This window comes from Protopterus annectens, chromosome 17.part0 (assembly GCF_019279795.1).
Source record: "Protopterus annectens isolate FY-2018-M chromosome 17.part0, PAN1.0, whole genome shotgun sequence".
NCBI lineage: Eukaryota > Metazoa > Chordata > Ceratodontiformes > Protopteridae > Protopterus > Protopterus annectens.
This window is the reverse complement of record NC_056751.1, coordinates 97,909,410-97,925,409: the sequence shown is the minus strand read 5'-3', so window position 1 is coordinate 97,925,409 and position 16,000 is coordinate 97,909,410.

Below are 16,000 nucleotides of genomic sequence, written 5' to 3'. Positions count from 1 at the left end.
TGATGGCACCACAGTGGTATGCATAACAGTTAAATGTCTGTCTATTTAATCCCCCTGTTTAATATGTTTAAGTACTTTGGAATAAATGCAGATACTGATTTTATGATCAGTTGACTTTGTAAATGCTACCCACTTAATGCACAAAGTAGGACTCATACTGGTGTAATCCACATTGTCCCGGAGGCTGTCTGCAGCTGAATGCAGTCCTCACTCAGAAACCACAGGGGGTTGCTTTCAACTGAAACAGGGTTCTATCAAAAAAAAAAAACATGTCTGAAGCTGGGTACTTGGGAAGCTGATTGTATTTATCATTCATTCCCTGTTTGACACTTATCTCATACTCTTTTTTGCATCTTTCTGTGTAACAAAAGGTTTCTGTAATTAGCCCTGTTGCACACACAAGGGGAACTAGAAATTCTGTCTCAGATAAACTCCATTTACCAAACAAGTAACAGTGCCTTTGATCTGGCTGCTTATCATTTCTCACCCACCACGCTTTCCCCATTCCATGTTGCATCTCTGTCCCAGAATGTATGTTACATATTACACAGCCATCAACATACATAGCATGGGTTAGCTGCAACATTTCATTCATTCAGTTTGATATCATATTCCGACAAAGAGTTATTCTTTAATATTTTTCAGTTGCTTGCTTTGTTTTGTTGTATATTTTGACAAACGTTTGGCATGTGGTACATTTATACTCAATATAAGTCATCCAATCTACTGTTAACCTTCCATTAATAATCTCACCTATAGAATGAAGAAACTGTTCCAGAACATGGTGTAGTCCCAAAAGTGCTAACAAAAAGTTGAAATACCTCATCAAATCCTCGAATGCCAGCTATGATAGCTGAATTGCAGCAAACACTAAAAACAATAACCAAACCTTCTGTACCTATATCAATAGCCTCCCTGTCAATACCTAGATATTGTTCTAAGATAATCCACAACGGCAGCTCGTATACTGAGCCAACAGATATTGCCAACACACTGGCAGACAGATTCAGTGCCAACTATACCCCTCTCTCCACCCCTAAAGCACAAATCACAATACCAGAATCATGGCAGGCACCAAGCATTACTGCGGCACAGGTTGCATTTGCATTGACCAACGACAAAATTACAGCTTCCAGCACACCCGATAACATCCATGGCTCTGTTCTACATACACTACAAAGTGAACTGGCACCACATCTGTGTGCTCTCTTTAGTCACAGCCTCTATTCAGGTTTTGTCATTACCGAATGGTACACTGCTGCAGTCATCACACTACAGAAAGGGAGTGAATACAGACCCTGGTAGTTATCAACTCCCCCTTAGCCTCACGTACATTTCTAAAGCTATGAAATGCATCTACAAGGACCTGATTAACCAATATTTTTGAAATCTCCAAATGGCAGACCACATGCAATTTAGCTTTCTGAAAGGGAGAAATCATGCCTGTTATACCTGGTTTACTTCTCAACATAAAACACCAGTGCTGTGGATGAAGGTGAGGCAGCCCATACAGCCTACCTCCATCTTGACACAGCCTTTGATATCATTCCGCACTGTGTAATTATTGAAAAACACACCTAACCAGGCATCAACCTTTATATCACTCGGTTGGTTGTAAATTGGCTCACAGATAGAAGACACTGCGTAAAAATAGCAGACTCATACTAAGTCTGCCAACCAGTCATGGGTGAAATTCCAGACGTATCGCCAATGGGTCATCTGCTGCTCGGCATCTACTTCTCACAAGTACAGGCCTACACCAAGGCACTCGGGGTGACAAAGTTCACAGACAATTGCAAGTTGTGAGCTACTAAATACATGACTGATGTTGACATCCTACAGATAGGCCTTACTGACACCACCAACTGGTGTCAGACCCATGGCCATAAGCTCAGTGCCAAACAATGTTTCGTCATCCCCTTTGGAAATAACTGAGTTTCCATGGTTTACCACATCGACTAAATACAGAAGGCATTCTAAGAGATATAGAAACACAGGTTGACAGCAACCTCTTTTTGTGACCACCAGACTGGCACAGCAGTCAGAAAGTACAATGTGGCACATCTCATTACGGATGCTTTTGCATCCATGAAGAAAGAGGTCATTGTCTCCCTGTAGTATTCATTCTTTCCAGCAATCATTGAGTACAATGCCCTATTTGGCATGCTCCACACTAGACACCTGCAACAATTGGAGAGGGCACAAAACTACCAGATGGTATAGACTCCTCTGCATCAGAATCCTCATAGGGAGGTATAGATAATTCCTGATCTGAAGAGGAATCTGAAGAAATAGAAACCCTATCTGAAGATTCATAATCATTGTCTTGCCTAGGCCTCTTATCTGGAGGGCGATGGGAACCCCTGATCAAGGTAATAAGGTTTTCAGCCATTTTCATCATCTGTTTTTGAGGCATAGAGGCCTGTGCACGTGGCTCATGCATCGTTTTTTTATTTTCAGAAGTAACTTTTGTCTTTGGTTTTGCATCTGTCATCAGTTTGACACTCAGTGGCTCCGCAACCATCTGATGGAGATACATCCATGGGTCCAATACTTTCAGTATGTCGCGAAATGCCAGACTCCACATGTGTCAGTAGGGGCCTGCGACTTGAAAGTACCGGGTATGAGGGGCTGCATAAGCACCTCACTGAGTACTGGCGAAACAATGACTGGCTTAGGAGAAGCTTCATCACTTTTGGAACTCAACTGTCTCTCTCTGTCCTTTTCTTTGCATTTTTTACGTACTCCGATAGTCGCATTGCTATCCGATGACATTTCTGGGTAGGTAAATCATTTCCAAAATACTTTGAGGCAAAAATATATCCGACGCTTAATAGTGCGTTGGTTTAATTTAGCGGAAAACCGACAGCCAGGCACCTTGTGATCAGGGCCTAGCCAAGGAATACACTATAAATGGAAATCCTTGTGAGGTATTTGCTTCCCACAAGTAATACAATTATTAACTTTTTCTGACATCGATATGGAGTAACAAAAAAGTTTCACCAATGGGGTACTTAGCTTTAGTGAAGACTTCGGTTCTGAAACTAAAACTCGAATAATTCAGGAGTCAGTCGACCGGCACTTGTGAAATGCTTCTTCTTCGGGCACCGCGCAGCTGGAAAGAATAAAGAAAATGTCGTTGGCTGCTTATTTTATACCCCTGATGACCTGACATCATGGAAGAGGAGACAGCAAGAGACGCATGACCCAATACTTTGCAATTCAGCCCGACTGAAAGCAACCAGCCATCAGATTACCCAATGTAATGACTGCAACAGTGAAACACGACTAACATCTAAGCTGCTCCTCTTCTCTCCTACACGCTGGACCCCATAGCCATCCTTCAGAATTACCACTAACAATAGCACTATCATCTCCCCATAATCCCAAATGACAATACTGGGTGGCAGAGGTGATAACAACTGGAAGTTTGATGTCCATATCAATGCAAACCAGAAAAAACATTAGTAAAATCTTTTGGCTCGATTCACAGTCAAACTTTTCCTTACCCCACTTGCTACAACTGCAATTGCACAGTCTCATTTACTCTCAACTCTTCAGGACCACTCACCTCTATTCTCCAAGTACAACAAACTGGATCTTAATTAAACTATCATCCTGTTACGACTGCATAGGCAGATTTGCTACAGGCACAGCCTATCAGGCACCTAACTGTCACAACAGAAATCCCCAAGTTTGGCTTCAACTGCCTAGCCCACTTCAGTTCAACATGCTAATAGTGATCCTACAACCCTCCCTAACTCCATAAAAATAATGCAATAAATACCTCAAAACTCATTGTTTATGTCCTTGCAGTAACCCTGACTAGTCACCTCTCTATTACTTAGGTGCCTTACCTTCAGCTACTTCTAAATTTTTCTACCACACCATTTCTGGATGGGTCAATTGTATAACTGCTGCACAATGTGTCTTACACCTGAATGTAATGTTATGTATATATAACTTTGACAATAATGTACTTTTTTTGTACATTGTTTTATAACAACTAAGTACTATGTGTGCTAAATGATGGTATTGGTTATGAATGTTATCTGCTGGAAACTACCATTCATTAAATGTTTATGGTGTATTAATATGGCCCTTTTCTACATGGGCCTCTGCTGAAAATGTACATATATCCAGTGAGACTATCCCATTCCACAAATCTACAATAAATAGATATAATAAACTATATAGAAAAGCTATGTATAGTGATGAAGGTTGGAATTACTCCACTATCCATAGGCAAATAACTACCTGCACTGGTGCCGGCACTCTACTGGTAGGCTTAGCAGTGATCAGCCACTTTTCTCTTTGATTCCCCTCTGTCACCTACTTACATACATTGTAATAATAGCAGCTATTGTATTTATGGTAATGACATTTGGGAAGGGCAGCTACTTTATGCACAAGGTAGGAGTCATACCGGTGTAATACACATTGTCAGTGAGACTGTCTGGACCTAAACTGATTCATGCATCTGTAAGCTGTTGGGGGGCTTCACTCATTGAAAAAAAAAATCCATAACAATCTGATCTGAAGCTGGCTATCTGTGAAGCTGACTGCATTCTTTCATCATTACCCTCCCCCTGGCTTATCACAAGGCCTGTTTTCATCTTTACATATTACAAAACATATCTTGTATTACTCATGCATCACACTGTAGGTTACCCACATTTATTACTGCTTAGAATATGCACTGACTGAAGAAGTAACTAAAACTATTACCTGTCTCTATACTGAGTTTCATAGGTAGGTACTAGGCTACTGGCCCTAGGGCCTATATAAGGCTAGCCAAACGGTACCCTGGCTTTCACCACCCGAGAAAAATATTTTCATGTGCCCCTGTCAAGCATTGACACAGAAGTGATCCCTGGAGTGAATTTCCTATCTCACATCCAATCATCAAGATTTTTTATGAAGATTGCCGATGACGAGCTTTGTTTGATATAGATAGGTAGTTTGTTACAGAGTATGGCAAGTCTCTGGGACAGGAATCTATCCCTCCAGCATGTTATGGTTATTGTTGTGAGAAGGTTTAGTTTCCTAAAGTGTGTATCTCTGAGGGATTGGGATTTCTTTAAGTGGAGCATCTCTTACTAATGCAGGTACAATACAGATTTAGCACTTCATTACACTATATTACATTACTACTATAACGATCAATACATAGCATATTAGAGTATTCAGAAGGCAGATCATCTTAGTGACATTTTAATTTACATGATCATACTGTCAGTATGTTTAGCAGGTAAGCAGTACTTAGTACAGAAATAGTAATAAATACCCAGTACCCAGTGATAGTTGAGGAAGTTTGTCAGGTTTAGCACAGGGTCACAACCAATGTGTTCTGAGGTATAATGTCAGGTTATTTTTGAAATGTGTTATTGTGGAAGGTGAGGTCACTTCACTATGGATTAAGATTGCAATTTTTCCCAACAGTGTTAAGTCACCATCCTTACTGTCATTCTTACTTATGTGAACAAGTATTTTATTTGATGAGCATTGGGTTCTAAGGTTATTGTAAGGGGTGATGAGACTAGTAAGTATTCATGTATAAGTAGGTTGATGCAGGGTGTTGTGGGTAACTACTCGTCGATTAAAAAAGGCCAGGGAAAAAGTAATCATTTCTATTAAATAGACAAGAAATACTAAAACAATGCACCTATCCCAGTTTGGTTTTGTCAAGGGTAGCTGACAGCTGCTAAATCCAGTGCACTACGTTTACAAGCCCACTTGAGCCATGGATGATGGACAAAAATGTTTTACTGCATACCTATAGCTGGTGAAGGCATTCACTACACTACCTCACTTAGGTATTATACTCATTTTCAACAATTTACTTACAAATCACTGTGGAACACGATGGATAGTCAACAGGCTCAGGTGTGGGGCACGTAATATCGGTGCTGGAATACACCTACACCAGTAGGTTCATTGCTAGTGGTGTTCCACAGCAATCACCAGTCTGATCGCTCCTGTTTGTAATACACTGAGCTAAAGTCATCGGAAATACAGATTGTGTTGGGGTTACCAAATCTGCAGCTAACTGCAAGTTGGTGCAATGACTAATTTCTCCATATATGAAGATTTTGCTGGTGAAGTTGCGACAGCCAAGTAACTGGTGCTTGAAATATAGCTGAATACTCAATGCCACACATTGCATGTTTATACCTTTTGGGAAGGTGACACGCCATACACATTACCACATTGTTAGCACTCTCCTAGTTGTAGACCCACTGGTAATGGATGTGGCAACTCTGGTTGCCATTATCCTGAACTTTGATCACCATGTGTCCTGAGTGGTGATAAAATCCTTCAATGTGACTCAAGTTCCAACTTATGTAATGGCATCCAGATCTAAGGAGATCATAGCCCCAATATGTTTATCACTCATTCAAGCTATAATTGAGTACACTATACTATTTATCATGTCACTGACCAGGCCTTTTCAAAAAAACTATGTTGTCCACACTAATGAGTTGTGTAAATAATATAGGGTATACATAACATGTATTATGTGTACATCCAAACACATTTGTTCCTGTGCCTAGTCTCTTACAGAGTACCTAGGGCCAATCTATATTGAGACTACTAGACCTTCTCACATGCTTCCCAGATGGATACGGTACATATTCACAAAACAAACAGCAGAAGAACTACTCATTAAAAGCATCTAAACCTTGTCTGAGACATAAGCAAAACGTTGGAGGAAGAGCTGTGTGGTTTAGCATTTACCCTTTTCCCGGAAAAATACTGCCCATTCATGTGAAAAAGACCTCTTCTTTAAGACTATTTCAAAAACTTTTGCACCAATGGATGGGAATTCATAACTTCAACCATGCTTGTCACTTCTGTCCTTTATGCACAGCAGCAGATTATAGTTGTTGGAAGGCCCAGACATACACCATCTTTCTAGTTATTGGGCACTGACAATTACAAAAACAGGTGCATGAATGACCAGGCTTAAAAAAGGGTCTAGGGACCATTACACTGGCAACCTTCAATGATGGTTTCTGCTAGTGGGTTGCTAGGACATGACATTGTTTCCCTTAAAATTTTGTGTAACAACCAAATGCTGGACTCTATTAATACATATAATAACCAAAAGCAGCTGTAGTGGAATGTAGCATAAGGTACGATACTGTTTGGCAAAGCACAACTGTATTTATTTAAAAAGCTATACTTTACTAGGTTTGACACTGTTTGATACAATGTATTCTATATAGCGTTCTGCATGTAGAAAAGTGGGTTACAATTTTAAAAGAGGACTACAGGGTGCACAACTCCCAGGATAAAAAAGTCCACAATACTCCACAAACTGAAATTTTCCTATTCCTCCATAAATCTACCAAACATCCTAAAGCTACCCTTAGTGTGTACTCTAAAACAACACTATCCTCTCTGTTCAACATCATACAAAACTTTTTGTTGTTATTCATGATCATGAGCTAAAGTTTGATCTCCATACTCAGCAGTGTATTAAAAATACTCCTCCAAAGTGAAGCCTAATACACATGCATGAAAAATTCATCACAATGCCTTTAGGCCTTGCACAAGCTTTCCTTATTCCCACTGCAGTCTGTTGCCCCTATTCTTGCACACCTACAGTCCAACCTTCTATTTTAAGTGTAGGCCATCCAACAACAAAATTGCTAGATTTCCATCTAACCAACACTCTTGTTCTCACCACTGCCTAACCTTGAAAAAACCACAGTGGCAGTCATTTTATCATCTAATTAAACTACCCCAGCCTCTTATGATTCATTCTGCCTTACATGAACACTCTTCCTGTCCCTCTGTCTCTTCCCTAATCCATTCCTGAAATCCCAACTGTGTCCTCTGCAGCTATCAACAGCATGTTCTGCAGGTAAGTTTACCCAACAAAAATATTGCCAAACCCCTCGACAGCTACTCACTGGCAAAAGCCATGAATAAACTACTACTTAGTGTTAGATCTATCCGAAACCCCAACTCTTTTAATATACCCCTAAAAGATACAGTTTGTAAATCTTGGTTGTGCCTAGTCAATCACCCTTTTTAACCCCAACATCCACTTCTCTTGTACTCCTCTAACTCTCTCACATTAACCATCTCTGAATCTCCTCTAACAAAATCGATTCATAGACAGCTCGCTCACAGCCTACAACACTGCAGACTTGTGTTGTGATCTGTGCCTGGATATAATCTCTTGTTCATAGTGTGCTCTTAGTATTAATCTGTTGACTTGCTTTTTGTCTGTATACAACCAGTTTCAGTTTATCTTTTTAATACTATGTGTAACTTTTTATCTACATTATGTTTCAATAAACTGTGCATGTTCAAGAATGTTTTTACTTTGACTATGTTATCATATTGTTCACTCTACATGTTAACATTTACTGTGAAATCTAAATATGTTTTTGGATTACTCTGCCACTTGAATAACTTTTGTGTTATGTACTACCTGGAGATTTTCACCTTGGGCCTCCGCTGAAAAAGGGCTGATACACAGTCAAACTAACCCATTTAACAAATGTCAGATAAATAAATACATAAATATATATATATATATATATATATATATATATATATATATATATATATATATATATATATATATATATATATATATATATATATATATATATATAATTAAATAAGACAAAAGTACTTACAGTGATTGTCTTAAAATCTTTCCTAAAGTACTGTGCAAGCAAACAAAAACACATCCTGCTCAGCTGTCATCATCATCATCATTATTGTTATTAACTGCAATGTGGTTTCAAAATGTGTGTTTGTAGTCAGGCTGCAGTTATCCATTTTACTGATTTCTACCAATAATCCTTACACACAACATGGAATTTTGTAACCAAGACCACAACTTGAAAATACTCCACATAGTTTTTGGAAGCATCACTAAACCAGAATGGAAATCAAGAAACAAATGTTACTGGTTTGCAGAACTGCACAACTATTTAACCCTCATGACATGGGAAAAAGGAGTTATGTACTTAACATATTGTTCCATGTGAGTTGTTCCTCTTGCCTTCATTATTTAATGATGGGTTTGGAGCTTGATTGTTGCATTGCTTGTAAACAAAAACTGCCAGATCAGTACATTTGTTGAGATTAGATTCAGTGCACACTTTGGGCCAGAAAGAACGGTTTGTATGAAGGGAGACTGTCATCATCGATAATCAAATAAGCATGTTGGATGGACAAGGCTTGAACCGATGACACTTTGCGGGCAGAAGTAATAGCCATTAAAAAGATGGTTTTCTCAAACAAAAATTTGAGGTTACATGAAGAAGCTGGTTCAAATTGTGAAAGAATTATGTGGGATACCATAACATTTAGACTCCATGGAGAATAGGGAGAATTCACAGGTGGTCTAATATGAAATGTCCATTTGAGATAGTCTTTGGATAATTTGTGTGACATAACATTCAATCCTTCAAATCCCAGATGAAAGATACAAATGGCAGTAATTTGAACACGGACTGTTGCTGCTGAAGCTCCTTTGGTAAATATCATGGCCAACAGTTATAGAATAGAGGCCACAGGGGCCTGGTATGGATCTATATTGTTTTTAGAGGCACACATACATTCTTTTTCTACATTTGCTAAGGTATAGGTTCCTCTTAAAGGATTTGAGTCTATAGGAGAATTAGCGTCATGTCATTGGAAAGGTTATGTAACCTGGCTATGATGGGAATTGTAGCAGCCAAGCTGTCATCTTCAGGGACTGCATAGAGTGATGAAGTCCCCCCCCACAATTGCATTTCAAGGTACGGAACTGGGTCCATACTCCAGAGTTCCTCCAAAAGATGAATTTGAAGGAAGGGGAACCAAATCTTACTAGGCCAATGATTAGCTGTTCGAATAATGTTCCTTCACAGGGCTTTTGCTTTCTGTAATACCTTTGGCATCAATGGGACTGGTGTGAATGCATAAAGGATAAAGGCTGTGTTTTTCACAGGGTGCCATCAATGTTGCCAATGAGCTGTGTATTTACTGGGTGCTTTCAATGCTATCAGTGAACCGTGTATTTACTGGGTGCCATCAATGTTATCAATGAGCTGTGTATTTACTGGGTGCTTTCAATGCTATCAGTGAACCGTGTATTTACTGGTTGCATCAATGTTGTCAATGAGCTGTGTATTTACTGGGTGCCATCAGTGTTATCAATGAGCTGTGTATTTACTGGGTGCCATCAGTGTTATCAATGAGCTTTGTATTTACTGGGTGCCATCAGTGTTATCAATGAGCTTTGTATTTACTGGGTGCCATCAGTGTTATCAATGAGCTTTGTATTTACTGGGTGCCATCAGTGTTATCAATGAGCTGTGTATTTACTGGGTGTCATCAGTGTTATCAATGAGCTGTGTATTTACTGGGTGCCATCACTGTTGTTAATGAGCTGTGTAGTTACTGGGTGCCATCTATGTCGTTAATGAGCGGTGTATTTACTGGATCCCGTTAATGTTATCAATGAGCTGTGTATTTACTGGGTGGCATCACTGTTGTTAATGAGCTGTGTATTTACTGGGTGCCATCAGTGTTATCAATGAGCTGTGTATTTACTGGGTGCCATCAGTGTTATCAATGAGCTGTGTATTTACTGGGTGCCATCAGTGTTATCAATGAGCTGTGTATTTACTGGGTGTCATCAGTGTTATCAATGAGCTGTGTATTTACTGGGTGCCATCACTGTTGTTAATGAGCTGTGTAGTTACTGGGTGCCATCTATGTCGTTAATGAGCGGTGTATTTACTGGATCCCGTTAATGTTATCAATGAGCTGTGTATTTACTGGGTGGCATCACTGTTGTTAATGAGCTGTGTATTTACTGGGTGTCATCAATGTTATCAATGAGCAGTGTATTTACTGGGTGCCATCAATGTTATCAATGAGCTGTGTATTTACTGGTTGCATCACTGTTGTTAATGAGCGGTGTATTTACTGGGTACCATCAGTGTTATCAATGAGCTGTGTATTTACTGGGTGCCATCACTGTTGTTAATGAGCTGTGTAGTTACTGGGTGCCATCTATGTCATTAATGAGCGGTGTATTTACTGGATCCCGTTAATGTTATCAATGAGCTGTGTATTTACTGGGTGCAACAACGAAAGACATATCACACATTCATCTAGCAGAACACCTTGAATGGAAGTCTGCACTATCAAATTGGAATGGATATCTATCCCAATGAATAGTTCTGTATTTACCAACAGATGTGGGAGCTAATTCTGCCAAATGTGATAATTTTAATTAAACATCCCTGCCTAATGTTGGTATCTGCCATACAGATCTCAATATATGCAAACAACACACTGTTATGAGTGGATTCACTAAACACAGCTTGGTATTGCATGCATCGGCCTCATGTAATAGAAATTGATTTTGTCTGAAGCAGCTACAATTAATATTTGAATTAGTAAGTGGTGTGCTACAGTAAAGGGTACAGCATCATGTGAGAATGATGACAATGCATCAACTATGCTCAGGTGCACATACACTACAGCAGTGCAAAGTCTAGCATCAATGAATGAGGAAGCTGTCACTGCAATATTGTACACAGACCAAACAATACAGGCAGCATCTTAGATAAACGCATGTCAAACCTCAGGACACCTGATCACTAACCCCCAGACCTTAACGGTGAAAATTTTATACTACTATGAAAACCTAACACACATCCATATGTATGTTAAGCAAACTAGTAAGTGTTAATACTCATGTGATGTCATGATATCTCTTGTCACGAAGTACAGTCACAATATTGCTGTAACTATGATACAATTGAACTTGAAGCTGTACATCACCTCCAAATAACACCTAGGGTATGAATCACATACGACACAGTGAAATTACAAGTCTACCGATCTCCTGTCATTTCATCAGTTGTACGCCGTATGCCTATATGTTCATCAGTGAACATTTGTGGTTGAGTGCCCTGCCACCATTATATTACAAATGAGGTGAATCTGGTTCTTGCAGAACAAATAATGACACAAATGCTGACATTCACACAGTGCTGCTGGGAAGCACCTGTATAATCCTTGTAAATAGCAATTTGGTAGTACATGATATGAATTTGACAAGGGTGTAAGTGAATTTCACAATGTCATATGTTTATCTGTATATAACAGCATTACATGTTGTTGAACCATGGACTATGTGCCCTTGTACTCACTATGATGTAATATTGCTGTACATCAGACAATATTTCCAGATGTTAAGTATAGACAAGCACACCTATGCCATACTGCAGCTGTCATTGTGATGGTTGAATGAGTACTGTCTGCAATGTTGATATATTGTACTATAAGAACACATATCTTAGTAATGCAACTATATACCTAGCATCAGCGCAGGTTAGCAGTCTGCAAGAGGAATATTACTGCAGCTGTTATGGAAGGAATGTGTAACTAAATAGCAGCAGCGGCCAGCAGTGCAGCAGCACAGATCACTGATTGGAATACTCTGTTGTAGGGTTAAAGTACATACACACCTCAACATAGCACTTATGGGTGACAAGAACATTGACATGTGTAATGCCCATAGGGTCATAGGATATTACTAGGCCAACTGGCAAAAGCCCATTCAGCCCTAGACAATATTATCACTTTTAAACCAAATCACTGTCTCTAGGTGAGAGAAAGTAGTAGGGATATATGGGTATGTCGCTGCTTTTATTACAGACTATGTCTATACAAATGAAACAGGGGCATCAGCAAGTGAGTGAATTAATGATCATGCATCCAGTGGTCTAGAGATTGCATGTACAGGGTCATGGATTGTCTTTGATTCTTGATGTATGTATGCATCTTTGAGGTTAAGACATCCTCAGTGTTCCACACAAAGGATGATATATGGTCAGCATAAAAAAATGGATGTTGGAATCAGGAGCCCATATAAAAACGGTTTCCAGAGTGGGAATCAAAGAAAACTGATTTGAAATATTACCCAATGACCTTAATATACCACCAACACGTTGACTGAGGTCAGTTTCGAACAGCATACCTGTTGAGTTGTACAAGCGGGGTTACATGCGACGAAAGGGTAGAGCCACTGGAGAAGTCAAGGTTTCACTCTTCCCCGAATGCACTTTATTGAGGATGAGATCATTGGTGTTTGCTGAGTACAACATGTTGGGAGGAGTGTGAGATAGCTGTGCACTCACATTCTGCTGTACAATTGTCTTAAGACTGACAGTGTAAGGAAGAAAGCAGTAGGAAGGCTTATGCTTCCATGAGTCTTGCCAAACACACACACACACACACACACACACACACACACACACACACACACACACACACACACACACACACACACACACACACACAAGTTATCTGCCGTAAGATTACAACCATTACCTATCTAGTGACAGAAGATGACGTACACAGTGCTTAATGCTAGTGCTGCTGCAGAAGTCTAACTTAAGCAGTGTCAAAGTCCACTTTATAGAGTAAGATATTATCAGTGTTATTTGAGAAACTGTTGGTACGAGTGAGCGACATATCTATGATTTGACATCCAAGTGTAAATATGTCCTCAGAAAAATACTTAAAAGAAGCCAGCAGTAGGAAGGCTTATGCTGCCATGTGTCTGCTCACACACACAAACATACACATGCACATACACATCAACCGCAGCCACTAACATTCTTTCTGTGTAGACTTCTTTCTGTTGCTGTATTCTGATCGGTTTTGGAATTATTATTGAAAACCTATGAGTCTACATGGTTGCTTTATAACTTTTTGAATTGCTCCTCCGTATTTGACTGGTTGATTATCATGCCACAATATTTAATATGCTGAATCTAGATACTTAATGATGCTAAAGCAGCATACTAACACGTGCACATGATGCTGACGTGCACATGGTCTTTGAAGACCATGTTGTGTTAATGGAAACCAGCGTGATAGCTAAATACAAATATGAGAAATGGAAATTAGGTCATACTGTCAATATGCAGGCTCGAAGGGCATTACTTCTCATGTCAGAAATATTTGTATAAATGTACTTATGTAAAACTGTATACATTTAAGTAAGCTGTTTAATAGAGTGGCTATGCTAACTCTAGAAGGATATTTCCATTTATCTATTTTTTATTGGAATGTGCAATGGTGATCTTTAAAATAATGAGTATGTATTACAGACGTATTTCATTTTTACAATTTATCAGCAAATAGTCTGTTTACAGCAGAATATCAAATTTGCTCTCAGATACAGTTTACACTGCTTCACTGTTAAACTATTACATTATCTTAACTGTAGATATCTATGGCTACATATATCATTGTTTAAGAAACAGAAAAAAGAAAGCATCATTTCATGTGGAACGTGTCCGTCTGCTTCCTTATTTATTTATTGTATAAAATAAATGAAACTGCAAATTCACATGGAATGTTTCTTTCTTAACCTTTCTGTCTATGCATGTATAGAGTAATAGTGGTTCTAATAGGGAGAAATGACTGCCTAGTGCATAATAATATGCATCCAATAAAAGCCATTAATTTATTGGGATTTCAGATATAACTGAAGCCGTACCTATCAACCTTATAGTATAGAGAAAGAAGCCATGACAGAAACATTTAATTGGCTAAAGTAGCTAACAAAGTCCAAGACAAAATAGTAGAGTACAGTAACTTGACTCAAACGTGCAAGCAGAAGACAGAGCCCATATGACTCAAATATGACCTGTTAATCTCCATTAAATACCCTCAATCATTTATCCCTCAACTCTTAATAAAGAATGGGTCCTCACTGCACACTCCAGATTTAAGCAAAGTACAGCAATGGGCTCTTAATACATCCAAGGATGATGCCTAAATAGTTTAAAGTAGGACATGTCAGGGCCACATGAATCTCTGTTCAGCTGCAGCCTCCCTACAGGCTTTGCAGGAGGACTGCAACGGTCATCCCTGTACATAAAACTGGTCCATCACCAGACAAAGGACACTACAGACTCATAAGTTATACTTTTCATATCTGCAAGCCCCTGGAAAGAGTTATCATGGATCAAATAAATAAAGACATACTAAATCTTCAAATACTATACTCATCCTACCTATCCTATAAGGCTACCTCCTCATTTCTAAATACCCCCACTGGGGTACCCCAGAGCTCTATACTGGGTCCCCTTCTCTTTAATATTTTTATAAATGATTTCCACAACTCTATCCCATTCTCAGATATCATCCAATATGCTGATGATTCTACTATTATTTGCTCTGCCACTTCTATCCCCTCACTCCTACAACTGACTCAGGATGCCTTTACAACCACTGAGCAATGGATGAAAACAAATCACCTAGCACTCAATGCCTCTAAAACTAAATTAATGTTATTTACCCCCTCTAAGGCAACGTCTTTCGATATAAACACATTCTCCATCACTAGTCAAAATAATGTACCCCTGGAACTGGTGTCAGAGACCAAGTTACTTGGGGTCCAAATTGATAGCCAGCTCAAATTCAACTCTCACCTACAGCTAAATATAAAAAAAGCCATCAAAACCTCGGTATGCTTTACCGACAATATCATTATCTCGCACCCACCAAAATCATCCTCTCTACTTCATTTCTCATCCCTCCCTTCACGGAGCTCCACTCCTAACTAATCTACAGTCCTCTCTAAAAACACAACTTTCCTCTTGCTACAACAAAATTGCAAAGTTCGCTACCAACTACAAGTCCTCCACACACCACTGTTCCTCTCCCAAAAACTGAAATGGCTAGAGCTAGCCAGTTATCTCAAGCATATTCAACTAAATCTTGCACATAAGCTTATTTTCAACCCTTCCTCTCTCCCTCCCTTTCATCAGCTTTTAAAATGCACCTTCCTGATAGAGTATTATGATCCAACAATCAAAATCTGTTAGAAGTATATAAACCAACTCGTCCCCAGGAAAAAATCGTCTGTCTTATGGCCTTGCACGCCTTTGAACTCCCTACCACCTTCCATTCGCACCACCCACAACCATTTTATTTTTAAAAGATCTCTTCATTC